The 14,833-nt window shown below is 47.1% G+C and overlaps 1 protein-coding gene across 1 annotated transcript in view; it reads right to left on the bottom strand.

Moving 5' to 3' along the window:
• Positions 1–14,833, bottom strand: part of ISM2 (isthmin 2) — a 53,531-nt gene that overhangs the window by 31,891 nt on the left and 6,807 nt on the right. The gene's annotated exons all lie outside the window — the stretch shown is intronic.

Below are 14,833 nucleotides of genomic sequence, written 5' to 3'. Positions count from 1 at the left end.
CGCGCATCCAGACTATTGCGCTGAGCCGACAAACAGCTGATCGGCTGTTTGTCGGCTCAGCGCGGCAGCCATGTAAATTTAAATGAAGCAGCGATTATTTAAATCGCCGCTTCATTTTCCTATGTCTGGTAGCCTAATCTACATGCCTCTGGCGACAGCTAATAGCTAATAGCTAATGTAGTTCCCAATATTTTGCATGTATAGTTGGAATTAGGTTTTCCAATATACATTACTTTGCATTTATCAACATTAAAATTCATCTGCCATGCCACCTAGTTTTGAGAGATCCTTCTGAAGTGCTTCACAATCTGCTTTGGATATAACTACTGTGAGCAGTTTAGTATTATCTGCAAATTTTGCCACTTCACTGTTTACCCCATTCTCCAGATCATTTATGAATATGTTGAATAGGATTTGTCCCAGTACAGATCCCCTGCAGGACACCACTAGTTACCGCTCTCTATTCTGAAAACTGACCATTTATTCCTATCCTTCGTTTCCTAAATTTTAACCTATCAGTCCATGAGAGGACCCTCCCTCTTATCCCATGACAACTTACTCTGCTTAAGAGCCTTTGGTGAGGGACCTTATCAACTGCTTTCTGGAAATCTAAGTACACCATACCAACAAGATCTATGCTTGTTGACCTCCTCAAAGAATTCTAGTAGATGAGCGAGGTATGATTAACCCTTACGGAAACCATGTTGACTTTTCCCCAACAAATTATGTTCATTACTATAGTTTCAATCCATTTGCCTGGTACTGAAGTTAGACTTATTGGCCTGTAATTGCCAGAATCACCTATAGAGCCCTTTTTGAAAATTGGTGTCATATTAGCTATTTTCCAATTATTTGGTACAGAAGCTGATTTAAGGATAGGTTACAAAGCACAGTTAATAGCTCTGCAATTCACATGTGAGTCCTTTCATAACTCTTGGGTGAATGCCATCTGGTCCTGGTGACTTGTCACTGTTTAGTTTATACATTTATTCCAGAATCTCCTCTAATGACACCTCAATCTGGAACAATTCCTCAAATTTATCACCTAAAAAGAATGGCTAAGATTTGGGAATCTCCCTAACATCCTCAGCCATGAAGACCAATAGAAAATGAATTCATTTAGTTTGTCTGCAGTGACCTTATCATCCTTAAATGCTCCTTTAGCATCTTGATCATTCTGTGGCTCCACTAGTTGTTTAGCAGGCTTCCTGCTTCTGATGTACTTAAAAACATTTTGCTATTACTTTTTGAATGTTTGGCTAGCTGTTCTTCAAACTCCTTTTTGACCTTCCTGATTATATTTGTATACTTCATTTTACAGAGTTTATGCTCCTTTCTATTTTCCTCAGTAGGATTTAACTCTCACTTTTCAAACAATGCCTTTTTATCTCTCACTGCTTCTTTTAGTTGATTGTAAAGCCACAGTGGCACTTTTTTGCTTCTCTTACTGTGTTTTTAATTTGGAGTGCACATTTAAGTTGAGCCTCTATTATGGTATCTTTGAAAAGTTTCCATGCAGCTTGCAGGGATTTTATTTTTGGCACTGTACCTTTTAATTTCTGTTTAACTCACCTCCTCATTTTTGTGTAGTTCCTCTTTCTGAAATTAAATGCCATAGTGATGCAGTGGTGTTCTTCCCACCACAAGGATGTTAAATTTAATAATGTTATGGTCACTATTTCCAAGTGGTCTAGCTATAGTCACCTCTTGGACCAGATCCTGACTTCACATAGGACTAAATAAAAAACTGACTTTCCTCTTGTGGGTTCCAGAACCAGCTGCTCCAAGAATCAGTCATTTAAGGTGTCAAGAAACTTTATCTCTGCATCCCATCCTGAGGTGATGTATAAACCCTGGCAATGGGGGATACCAGGCTGTGGGGATAGCCGGGGGGGGGAGGGGGAAGTGCCAATATGGGAATAGTTGAAATCCCCTATTATTTCTGAGTTTTTCATTTGTATAGCCTCTCTAATTTCCCTTAAGCATTTCACAGTCCCTATCACTATCCTGGTCAGATGCTATATTCACATTATTAAACTATGGGATTATTATACATAAAGATTCTATGGAAAAGTTTGATTCATTTAAGATTTTGACTTCATTTGATTCTATGTTTTCTTTCACATATGACCTGTTCTTTCCTTCTGATATATTTTGTAAGCTGGTATTGCTATGTCCCACTGATTATCCTCATTCTACCAAGTTTCTGTGATGCCTATTATATCAATATCCTCATTCACTATGAGGCATTCTTGTTCACTCATCTTACTATTAAGATGTCTAGTGTCTGTATATGAGCACTTTAAAAACTTGTCTCTATTTAACGGTCTGCCATTACCTGATGTGACTGAATGGGACTCTTTTTCAATTGTTTTTCATCTGATCTTATCCATATCTTATTATTTTCCATCGTCTCCTCTTTACTAGGATATAGAGAATCTCTATTAATAGACCCTCCCTTAAGGGATGTCTTTGTCCCATCCATGTGCTCTAGGAAACATGTGACGACAATCTTCCTACCTCTAAAAAGCCTGCAAATGAAATTTAATTAAACTAAATTTAATGGGCAGTTATTGTCAGAGCCATTTTGCTACAATATCAGAATCAACATCTTCTGCAATATGGAGTCCTGATTCTGACTGGGGCCCTAGGGAGTTACTGTAAGGTGTTAAATAATAATGTTATTTTAAAAGTAAATTTTCAAAGGCAAATCAGATAGTAGGTATAAATTCTCCAGACGGCCCATGAAAATACGTGCATGTGCCCAGCTTAGGTGTACACATGTCCTGCTGCCCTGCACATTTGGGAGATGGACATAGTGGCAATCTGCCCCATATTCTTCACAGAAATTTCATTCTGGAATAAGTAATTGTGGTTTATGCTATTGGGTTATGTGAGATGCCAGTAAAAAAGTTATAATTTACTCCATGTGATTATTCTATTTGCATGCATCCATCAGTTTTGTATGTGAAGTTAGAATCAGTATTTCTAATTGTGTTTACATCTGGGGAATATCCCCCAGACCGAAGGCATACAGCCTGGACAGGCTATTAAGGGGAACAACAGGATTTTGAAGATGCTAATCTCCCTCCTTCCTGAGAAGTGTCCTGGTATGCTGCTAGCAACCTTGACTCAGGACTACTTTGACACTGCAGAGTCATGTGATCATGTATCTGCTACAAAACTCCATCTTGGACTGCTAGTATTTTTCCACTAATGAGTGGATGGGTTCAAACGACAAAATCCTCATTTAAATCCTATTTAAGGCTGGAGAGTGAGATAATCAAGGTTGGTTCTTGCCCTCTGAATCCCTGCCCAAAATGACTAGGGTTGCCATATAGTTTCAACAAAAATACTGGACTGTCTGGTTAAAAACCAGACACCTGGCAACCCTAAAAATGACTGCTGTAAAACCTAAGAATGAACAGGGAAAGAAAGGGCTAAACCCAGGCTGGAAAAGGAAATGCTCCAAACAACATTTAGGGTGAGCAATTTCTATTTATAGCCAGTTTCTTTAGAGTATTAAGACTGGTTTGTGTGTTTATTTTATTTGATCAATAATCTACTTTGATGTGTTTGCTACTCCTTATAATTACTTAAAATATATATTTTGTAGGGAATACACTTCTTTTGTTTTCTCTAAACCCAGTGTGTGAAATTCCTAATTGGGGGAGGGGAAGAAGCTGCACATTTCTTCCTCCCCATTGAGGGAGGGGGCGAATTTCAATTAGCTTGTGTTGTACAATTCTCTGGGCAGTGCAAGTAGGGTTGCTAGGTGTCTGGTTTTCGCCTGGACAGTCTGTTGTTTCTGGCCCCTGTCCAGTAAAAAAACCCCAGAAAATACCAGACATGTAAAATGTCCGGTATTTTCTGTTTTTCTTGGACAGAAGACCGGCAGGGACATTGTTTCCCTGCTGTGGGGAAGTGGGGAGCATGGCAAATCTTAAAGGCGACCTTTTTTTTGTTCTCCTGGTTTTTGGGGTTTTTTTTTTTAACAACTTTCAGCAAAAAGTTTGGTCTCCTTTTTCTTTTCCCCCCTGCCATGTTCAGGATTTTGGGTGAAAGCATCTGGCAAGCCTAAGTGCAAGACAATACAATTTTGGGATTGCATTTCCAAGGGGGTGTGCACTTACTTTCCTTAGCTGAAAGCTTTCCCATGCAATACAGGCAGTCCCCGAGTTACACGGATCCGACTTATGTTGGATCCGCAGTTACGAACGGGGCTTTTCTCGCCCCAGAGGACTGGAGCGGCGGGACGCCCAGATGCGCTGCAGTCCCACTGCCCCCGTCCTCCGGGGCGAGAAAAGCTGCTCCCCGTCTCTCTGGTCTGCAGGGAGACCGGGAGCAAAGCCGTGGAGCATGCCCGCAGCGGGACACCCCGGGCGCGCCTGGGCTGTCCCGCTGCGGGCGTGCTCCAAGGCTTTGCTCCCCGTCTCCCTGGTCAGCAGACCAGAGAGACGGAGCAAAGCCGTGGAGGACACGGGCCGCCACCCGCGTCTCCCTGGTCTGCTGGGGGGGGGGGTGCAGCTAGTGCTCCCTCCTCCCCCCAGCAGACCAGGCTTTTCTTGCCTACACCTGGGGTAGAGCAGCTGGGGCGCTGCCGGGTTGGTCCCGCAGCGCCGCTCCTCGGCGCTACTGTACCAACCCGGCAGCACCCCAGCTGCTCTGCCCAAGGCGTCCCCAAGTCAGCGCTGCTGAAACTGACCAGCGCTGACTACAGGAAGCCCGAGGCAGAGTTGCTCTGCCCCGGGCTTCCTGGAATCAACCGCTGATCAGTTTCAGCAGCAGCTGACTTGGGGACGCCTGGGTTTCTTAAGTTGAATCCGTATGTAAGTCAGAACTGGCGTCCAGATTCAGCCGCTGTTGAAACTGATCAGTTTCAGCAGCAGCTGACGCCAGTTCCGACTTACATACAGATTCAACTTAAGAACAAACCTACAGTCCCTATCTTGTACGTAACCTGGGGGCTGCCTGTACTGATTTCGTTGTCTGTCTTTCTGTGGCTTGGTGTGTCCCTACCTCAGTGTATGCCAGAGGAGGCTTGAGGAGCTGGTTCAGCAAGACAGGGTGAAGGAACCCAGGGTGGAATCGGTAGCCTAGTACATCAGGTGGCACCTGGAATGAGGGGATACGCCGGCACATGTATTCCCAGCTTAGGCACACACGCACTTTTAGAAATACCATTTTGAAAATGTGGACTTTAAAGTTTTTCTCCTATGATTCGCTATGAGGAGCTTACAAAGGCCATATAGGCGAAGAGGAACATGTTTTGTGCCAGGCAGACATTAAAATTGATTTGTCTTGTAACAGATCTTGCAACAGTTTTTGATATAAAACAACACAGGCAAAAAGTAAGAAGCCTAAGGGATCTGATGGCACAAGCTTCCCCCTTCTAGCTATTATAAAGTCATAAGTACCCTGTGATGTTGACATGTATTGCATTGTTTCAGAGATCAGTTGCAGGCACAGTATTTTATTACTGTTTCTTTGCTTTCCTCTGAACAGGGCAATGTGAGCACATAGTATCCTCACAATCAGGGGTGGGGAAACTTTTTTGGTTCGGGGGCCACTGATGCACAGAAAAAAATCAGTCAGGACCTGCATGCAAATGAGAAGAAAAGAAAATCAAATCTTCACTGGCATGACCCCTGATTGAAAAAGAGAAAGATACTCCCCACATTTCCCTTGCACACCATAGCAAGAGGGGGGAGGCTAGTAGATTTTGTGTGCTCCAGCCTTGCGGGGGGGATGGTGGGGCCACTGGAGCGCCAGCATCGGGGACTGCATCTGGCCCCTGAACCTTAGGTTCCCCACCCCTGCTCATAATGATTAGCAGCTTTTACTTTCATAACGCCCCAGCAAGGTAGGAAAGGGTTAGTCCCATTTTACAGATGGGAAATTCAGGGCCACAGTAGATTGGGTAACTTGTGCAAAGTCACATAGGAAATCTGTGGTTGAACCAGGAATTTAACCTGGATTTCCTTAGAACATATCCAGTGACCTACCCATGACACCAACCTAAGATCCCATCCAAAAGTATCAGTGAAGCATTTTAATGGTGGCTTCTTCCGGTGTAATTTCCGATAACAATCCCTTCACCTCACTTGCCATAGATATACAGTCAACTCTTGCAATTGCAGTGGATTCATTCTTGCATTCACCATGAATGGCAAAATTTGCCAATACTGGGAGCCACAGCTCCCAGCCCCCACGGTGAGCTCCCTGTGGCTCCCAAACTCATCATGGCTGCATGGAGTGGCAGGGAAACTCTCTGCAGCTGCCAAGAGCCACAGTGAGTTCTGCACGACTCCTGGCCTCTGCCCCTCCTTAAGCCATAGAATACCTGTGAATAAGTGGAACTGCGAATACCAATTCCACGAATTGTGAGGGTCTCTTGTATAGCACAATAAGAGCAAAGGGGACTACTTCTTCAGCAGCTAAAGCACAGAGCTGTCCCAAGAGGTTTCCTACGAGTTACTAGCACTTCTTGGCCTGACACTTGATAGATTTTTGGATAAATGTCTTGGTTAAAGGCACTAGAAACTAAGGATGTAAAACAGTGTTTAAATAGTTAACCATTTAAACAATTAAAATTTTAACATTTAACTGGTTTAACCGCCCACTCAGCCTTGGCCACTCTGATATGAGAGTGGGAGATGTTGCCAGCCTGCCAGGGATGAGTCAGATCAGCAAGAGTTGGGGCCACGAGCCTGCAGGGCATGGCCACTCCTGCACAGCCATGCTGGACTGTTGCTGGGACACTCCCCTGCCACTGGGACACTCCTACCAGGACACCCCCACCTCCCTTCTGGTCATCCCCATGCAGTCAGGGTCCTGCTGTATGATGCAGACAGGGCTTTGCCTGCTGCCCCCGCATGGCAGACTGGACCAGTCTGCTGTGGTTGGCCGTGAAACCAGTTATCCATGAGCATTCTGGAAGGCTAATGCTTATTGGGTAACTGGTTAACCTTTAACATCCCTGCTGGAAACCGGAGTCTGACAAGAGTGCTGGTGCCTACTGCAGGCAGTCCCACACCTCAAAGAAGCAAATACTATTCCACTGCCCTCATGCTGCTAGGACAGAATGATGCTCAGAAAATGCATCAGAGTACACAATACAGGCTGCATGTAGCCAGATCTAGATCAGAGACAGAAACAGCTGGACAGACAGACGGACGGACGGACACACACACTCTAGTGTTAGGCCACATGTTTTCTGTTAACATAGCTGAGCAGTAATACACATAAGCTCTTAATGCACAGGACTGAGTTGCTGTTAACTTGTTCCAGCTATAAAACCCATGTGCTTTAGTAACCATTAACTTGTTCCAGTTAATGATATACATTTGCTAGCTTGCACAGGGTATCTCACCAATGGCTCCAGCTGCTGCTTCCTTAGCTTTTCAGCTTATGCAAAGCTGTGAAAGAAAGAAAAGGAGCCAAACAAGAGCCCTCCCCACACACGCCCCATTTGAATAACTCTGGCTAGCTCATGGCTTCCACCAACTTGTCTGGATGGATTTTTTAGAAGTGAAATCAAGGAGGGCGATCAAAGACAAGCTCCCCTGGCTCCCCTAACCTATGGCAACGTGTTGCAATAGCAATCAAGAGGGGATGGCACTGCAGGCAATAGAATGGGGTAGGCAATAATTTTTAAAAGGGGACCACTTCTTAAGTTTCTGAAGTGGCTCCAGGCCATCCCGGAAGGGGAGGGGCCAGGAGATTTCTCGTGCTTCCCCCACCAGACCCTGAATGGCTTGGGGGTGGGGGAGCGTGTGAAGTCCCCCCTGCCAGAGAGAATTGCCAGCTGTTTTAAAACAGCCGGTGGTTCCCTCTAGGCACCGCAGTGGGAGGAGACCTTGCGCCCTCCTCTCCACCCCGAGGCCAATCAGGGCCTGGGAGTGGGGGAGCGCACAAAGTCTCTCACCTCCTGCCCTGCCATGCCAGGGGCACATGGCGGCTAGAAACACCAGCTGTTTTAAAACATCCGGTGGTTCCCTCTAGTGCCATGTGCCCCTGGCAGGGAGGGGAGACTGCGCGCTCCGCCGTCCCCCGGTCTCAATTGGCTAGGGGGCGGGGGAGCGGCAGGGTGGCTGCGGGACAGATCCACTGGCTTGGCAGGCTGAACCCGGCCTGCAGAGGCCCCTTTGCCCACCCCTGCAATAGAATGTAAGGCATGTCTATTTCCCTATCCTGGAGGGATGGCTTTGGATGCACTGGGGGAAACTGGCAGTGGGACCAAGCCACAAACTCATCCATCAGTAGCAGCAATGAGTGATGTAACCCCAGCTGCTTGAAAGCTGCCAACAAACATCACAAGCTAAACCACAGACATTTCCCAGGGGGATCAAAACCCACAACAAGCCGAGAGCTGGGAACTCAGCTCTGGGCTGCTTCTCCCCTGCTTACACATCCCAGCGCCCTGGAGCCAGGTTACCCGGGGCTGCTGAGGGTGCAGCAGGAGGTGGAGCACAAGGCCAAGGGATTTGGCTGCCCACGGGGTCTGACTCCTCTTGTGGGAAAACTGAAAACAGACAAAAATAGCCACTATGTAAAGGCATCATTAAGCACCGTAAATCAAAAGTGTGTTTCAGGGAACGGATCACTTGAGCTGGCTCCATTCATAGCAATGGGAAGGATCCATAAAGGGGCACATAGCATCATCCTGATTTGCTGCGGGAAGTGGGGCTGCTACCACAGCACCTGATCCTTTCAGTACTTCGGCTCATTTGATTCCACAATCATAGCTGGATGGCTCAGCTGCTTCTTCACAATAACAGTGAATCCCTGCCCCCTCCCATTCCCTGAGAGTTTGTCTCCTCTCAGAACTCTTCTCAGGAGGATTATCCCTGCCACTGATGGGCCAAATTCCCAGGATGCTGCTTTGTTCTTCATGCTCTTAGTACTTTCTAACAGTCACATCCTAACTAATGGCAGCCCAGCTGATGCGGCTGTAGCAACTGTGGTCAGACAGCTGTACTTAAATGCAGTTCTCCCCGGGATGCCCATCATTGGCCAGCACAGGGCCAGGCTCGACCCAGATTAAGTTCAAACCTCCTTTGTTCCCTCCCAGTTCTAGGCTCCTCTGGAGGCTACAATGGCCCACAGAGTAACTTAGGTATCTCCCCCAGGCTAGTGGTCCACCCACACTGCTCTATCTCTGGCATGCCTCCTATGTCGGGGCGTGAGAGAAGATTTGTGGCTGACTTGAACAGTGCCTGTGCAATGGGGATTCTCCCCTGGCCAAAGAGAGGCCTTCGATAGCCCCTGTATATCTGCACAGTGCCATGGCGTGGTCACAATGGGAGGAAAAACCTTCCCTCAGATTCCAGTCTGATCAATTTATACACTTTTAAATTATTCATAGGCTTTTCAGTTACGCTTTTCTCAGTGTCTGAGCACCTCACAAAAAGGAATTTATTTGTCTGTACCAGCCACTTCACAGATGGAAAGGTAAGGTTCAGAGGGAAGGGGTCAAGTGACTTGTCCAAGGTCCTCCAGGAAATATGTGGCACAGTCAGGAGTAAAAGCCAGATCCTCTGATTCCCTAATTCCAACTTTGCCACTACCTCCCCTGTCACTCTTCTCTCTGAACCTTATTAGTAAAATGGAGACAGTGATATTGAACCACTTTGTGGAGGGGTAGAAAGGCTAAATTACTGTTTCCAAAGTCATAAGAGCACAAAACCACCCACCCTCCCAGAAAGCATTTTCTTTTTTTAAAACTTTGGCATTAAATCACATCCAAGGCATGCTAGATGCTTCACAGCCCAAAGCCTTGGTTGGGATACATGGCTCCATACACTGGGTCTATCAGCATGCAAGGGCCATAAAACCAGTGCAATCAGCCACTTGGAAATACCTCTGAGCTCAGGGCTTCCCCAGGCTAGGTAGTCTGGCAGAGCAAACCGCAGCCTCTGGCATCAGAGTTTGCCAGGAATTACAACAGGCTAGGGTGAAGCTGGACTGCACCATGCTAGTCTGGGCAGCTGTAACATCAGAGCTGTCCTAGGGGCTGTTTTAATTTATGCCAGAGACTGGGAAGCAAAAACTCCAGGGGAGTCAGCTTGCTCCTTCCATTCACCATCCTGCCCTGGCTGCCAGAGCCAGCTCAGGAGAAGAGGACTGGGGAGCCATGAGAAACTTTAGATTTTGATTTTAGACTCTTGCTTACTGGCTCTTTAGTTACATTTTGAGTCAACATGCTGAAGCCATTTCTGCTCCCTTTCAAAATAGCAACACTTATAAGTGAGGCCTAAACAACACAGTAGGGCCCTCAAAACACTATTTAGAGGTGTAAAGAAAACTAAGAGGAGGGGAGAGTGCAAAGGGGCATTTACAGAAACACCATTGGATGATGGACACTGTCCGTAAGACCCCATTTCCCCATAACGCCCACTGTCTTCCCTCTCTGGAGCAGTTTCCCTTTAAACAGTGTAATAGTATAGGACAGGGTAATGTGGGGGTCTAGCCTGCAAGAGCCTCTGTCTCTGACACTTTGCTAGTTAGTGTATTATCATTTTTTGAATGTACAGGAACTTAGAAAAGGAAGTGAAATGGGTTCCTCGGGGCCCATCACACACGCATGCTTGGTACCCCATTCACTGCTACAGAGGAAGGCAAAACCCCTCCCAAGAGCCCTGTGCAATCAACTGTTGCTGAAGAACAACTGCAAATAACATGCCCTTCGTACCCTTGTTCCCACAGTGCCGTGCATCCAGTGCTGAATTTACGCTGGGACTTGCCAGGGCTGAGCCCCGCACCTCTAGGCTTAGCAGTTCATAGTCCCCGTGTATCTATCATTACAACTAAGCACTGAGTGCATCCCCACACCACATTCCACCCAGAAACTCCCTAGGACACCCCCCACTTACACATCCTGAGAGAGACTGTTGATTACCACCTCCCAGGAGCGAGATGCCCACTTAGCCACGTAATGCTGCCACAGTCTCTGTGGGAAGCAGAAGGGGGTTGGGGTGGGGGAGGGAGAGCAGATGTGAGCTTAAGACATCTGTACAAAATCTCATCTCGCTGAAGACATTGCACAGCGCTCTGCACCTGGTGTCCTCTGGGTTATTAGAGAGGCAAGGAGGCTGCCTGTGTGTGCCCTGGGAATGTGCAGCTAAAAATAGAGAGGAGGGTTTTAGCAACACATGAAAGGGAAACCAAGCAGAGAGAAGCTGACCTTGGGCTCCCCCACAATGAGGGAGAGCTGGGTAATGACTGGGCATTTGAGGAAAAAGGCAAGGCAAGGCTGTGGGCTAATTTAATTGTGGAATGACTGAAACACCCCTTTCCCTTCATAGTGCAGCCCTCTGTCCCTCCCCACTGCCACACTATATGCTCGCATTTGTACAGGCAAGCTGGCTGCTCCACAAATATTTGCCCTTTAGCGCTTTACTCTCCGTCAAGCTTCAATGCATCCAGCTAAGTGTTGAACATTTACTCTGTCTTGTCTACACTAGAGTTCTAGAACATGTTAGCCCTGTCCAGGCTAAGAAGGGCACAACAGCTAACACGTGCTAACATGTTTGACAAGTGGGCTGTGCCCAGGAAAGCTCATGATACCATCTACATGTTTTGTTAGTCTATAAATTGCTACCAGACATTTGTTGTTTTTTAAGTTTATCCTGTACAGACTAAGTTGGCTACCCCCTGAAAAGTCTACTGCAGTCAATGCAGTAGACATCGACATTTGCAATACTAGTCAATCTAAAGTCTAGGTTCCCCCCATGTAACATGTGCTAAACGGGGGGAAGAGGAGGGGACAAGGACACCATGCTCCTGTAAGGGGCGGCGCCTGAGATGGAAGGGATAGGGCTAAGGCAGCCATCCCTTATTGGCATCCTCCCAGTCAGCTCTCAGAGCCAGCCATAGTGCATGGTGATTCTAAAGGGCCCAGGGCTCCAGCTGCCACCACCGCCAGCAGCCCTCGGCCCTAATTGCCCTCTTTATCCTGCCCCCAACAGCAGGTCTGGTGCTAAAGGCAGCACTAGACTTTCAAACATGTGCATTAGTGTACAAACACAGGCTACCATCAGATCCGAAATCCTAAATTAGGCAAGGCTCTATGTCTACCCAGCCATTGGAAGCATGACTGGTGTTTGTATAGCGAGAACTATACTAGCCTGGATCTAATTAGCATGGCTGAAACAGCAATCAGGATGCAACAGTGTGGGCCTGGCAGGCTAGGAACACATGTATGTCCCACAGTTGCAGGTGGGTTCTGAAGCCCATTCTGAAGCTCATACCACTGCAACCTTACTGCTGTTTTTAGCTCTGCTAGCTAGATTAAAGCTGCAATTACAACTCTGATTGCAGTGATGACATGTCCTTCATTAGAATGTGTCAGCTAACACCTTGTAAGCCTAGTCAAGCTAAACCCACAGATCACAGCTTCCTTCCTTCCTCTCCCCAACGTACACTGACTCCATCCAGCCCCTCTGTTGCCATCTCAGTGCAGGAAAGTCCAGTGGAACAGGGTAATAAGCAAGAGGAAACTTGCAACATTTTATTACCTTTAGGCTGTGTCTAGACTGGCCAGTTTTTCCAGAAAATCAGCCGCTTTTCCGGAAAAACTTGCCAGCTGTCTACACTGGCCGCTTGAATTTCCTACTGTAAGAAATCAGTGCTTCTTGCAGAAATACTATTCTGCTCCCGTTCAGGTAAAAGTCCCTTTTGCGCAAAGCTTTTGCGCAAAAGGGCCAGTGTAGACAGCTCAGATTTGTTTTCCGCAAAAAAGCCCCGATCGCGAAAATGGCGGAAAGCATTTCCGGAAAATCATGCCAATCTAGACGCAGCCTTAAAGTTTTATTCTTCCCCTGAAGATGAAATAATAACAACCAATAGCCCAGGAAATACTGCTTCCCTTCACACCACTGTCCACCTGGACAGGGAGCCACATAGACCGCCATATCTCTGGCCTCCTAGCTCCAGAAGTCACACACATCCAGGGGCAATTGGTGCAGCTGGGGCTGGGGGAAGCAGGCCCCCACCCCACCTACAGCCCTGCCCCCTCTGCTGAGGCCCCACCCCCTCACTAGAGTACCAGGGAAGGGCAGAGAAGCAGGCCAGCACACGGATCGCTTCCTAGCCTCCCCGGAGCACCAGGGAGAGGAAGAGGGGGAAGGGAATCTGCACACAGCGCTGTTCCTGGAGCACTAGGGGAGGGGAGGAGATGGTTCCAGCTTCTCCGGCAAAGAGCACCAGGAGGGCAGGGACTGGGGGCAGCAACACTCTGCTCCCAGAATGCCTATAGTAGGTGCTCTGGAGGCAAAGTGTGGGCATGGCCAGGCTGGCAGTTTGGGAAGGCAGAGCCTTCCCTTGCCTAAGCCACCGGAGGCCCATGCACACATCCATTCAGCTTCTCAGTAAAGCTCAGGAAGACACTGCACATCTGGAGCAGGGAAGAAGTGAACAAAAGGGAAACAACCAATAAAACTGATTCTGACAGCTAATCTTTTAAGGGTATCCCATAATCCAGAGAGGGTTTTTCCCCTTGTGAAAATTTTCAACAAAACCCAAAGGTTTTAATAAAAAACTAGAAAACCGCCAGCTTTTTAAAGAAAAAAGTTGCAGAAATCTTCACCTGTTTTAAAAAAATGCACTCTCTAACATTTTCAATTAAGAGACAAAACTGTGGGTGAAAAACATGTTGTATCAATGAAACATTGTTCATCTAAAAAATTGGAGAAAAACTTCCCAACTAGCTCTCAAAACCAAACACACATCCCACATGTTAAATGCAACAGCCTGACTTCACACTGTGCCAACCACAACCCAGATGCACAACCTTTACCACCCCCTCTCAACATCAGGCATGAGTCTGCTCCCAACAGGGCTTTCAGCAGGTGCCCGTGGTACAAGGGTCTCTCTTTAATGCTTTTTAATGATGGTGGCAGTTGACTCCAGGGCAGGCAGAAGACTTGCAATCCCCAGAAAGGGTCCAGTGTGGGCAGCAGCAAAGCAGGCTTTCCATGCTCTAGTCTAACACATACACATGCCACCCAGATCATATATGCCTCAACCTGCTTTGGAGAGACTATTTTGAGGCAAATCTGTCTCCATCAGCCAGCCTTCCATTAATTAAGAGGAATGCTGGCAGGATAACACTACCCCTCCATTAGGAACCAAACTGATATATGCCACTCCTCCCATTTTGTTCCCTCCACCAACTCACTCTACAATTGCCATGTACCACTGCTCACCTACAGCTGGATTTCAACCAGCAAAATAGAAGAGCAGAGAGTCGTTTGCTAAGGGTACAGAGAAGCACCTAGCTCATGAATATGGCTTGTCCCTCCAGAGCAAATCATGCCTAAGCCATTCCCCTTACATGTGCCTTTTACAGGCATCCCGTGAATTTCAGCAATAGAAACTCAAAAGACCTATTTGTAAAGGGAAGAAGCCTCCTGATCCAGCAGCTTCTCAGCAGCCAGCTCCTCATTGTTTCTGCTCCTGACTCAGCCCCAGGGCGGAAGGGTTTTCATTTGTTGACTAAGATAATTTGGCACTTCTCAAAAGGAAATTTGCTACAAAGGGTAAAGTACCTTCCTGTGCACAAAGAGCCCCTTTCAGAGCCCAACGATGCTTCAGTGCACGTTTTATACCCACATATCCAGCTCTGGGACAAGGACAAAGCCGGAGATAAGAACGCTTAATTGCTGAAGAAATGAAAAGGTAAAAAGCACATCCGCAGGCAAAATGACTCTGCCACTGACACAGCCTGCAGCAGCTGTGGGGGAGCACACTGCACACACAGCCTGGTCGGATCCTGCATCATGTGTCCTTGGAGTCTCATCCCTTGGGTTAGTGTGGAACATAGAGGAGCTGT

This window comes from Pelodiscus sinensis, chromosome 5 (genome assembly GCF_052426305.1).
Source record: "Pelodiscus sinensis isolate ZL-2025 chromosome 5, ASM5242630v1, whole genome shotgun sequence".
In the NCBI taxonomy this organism is placed as follows: domain Eukaryota; kingdom Metazoa; phylum Chordata; order Testudines; family Trionychidae; genus Pelodiscus; species Pelodiscus sinensis.
This window is presented reverse-complemented; position numbering and strand designations above follow the sequence as displayed.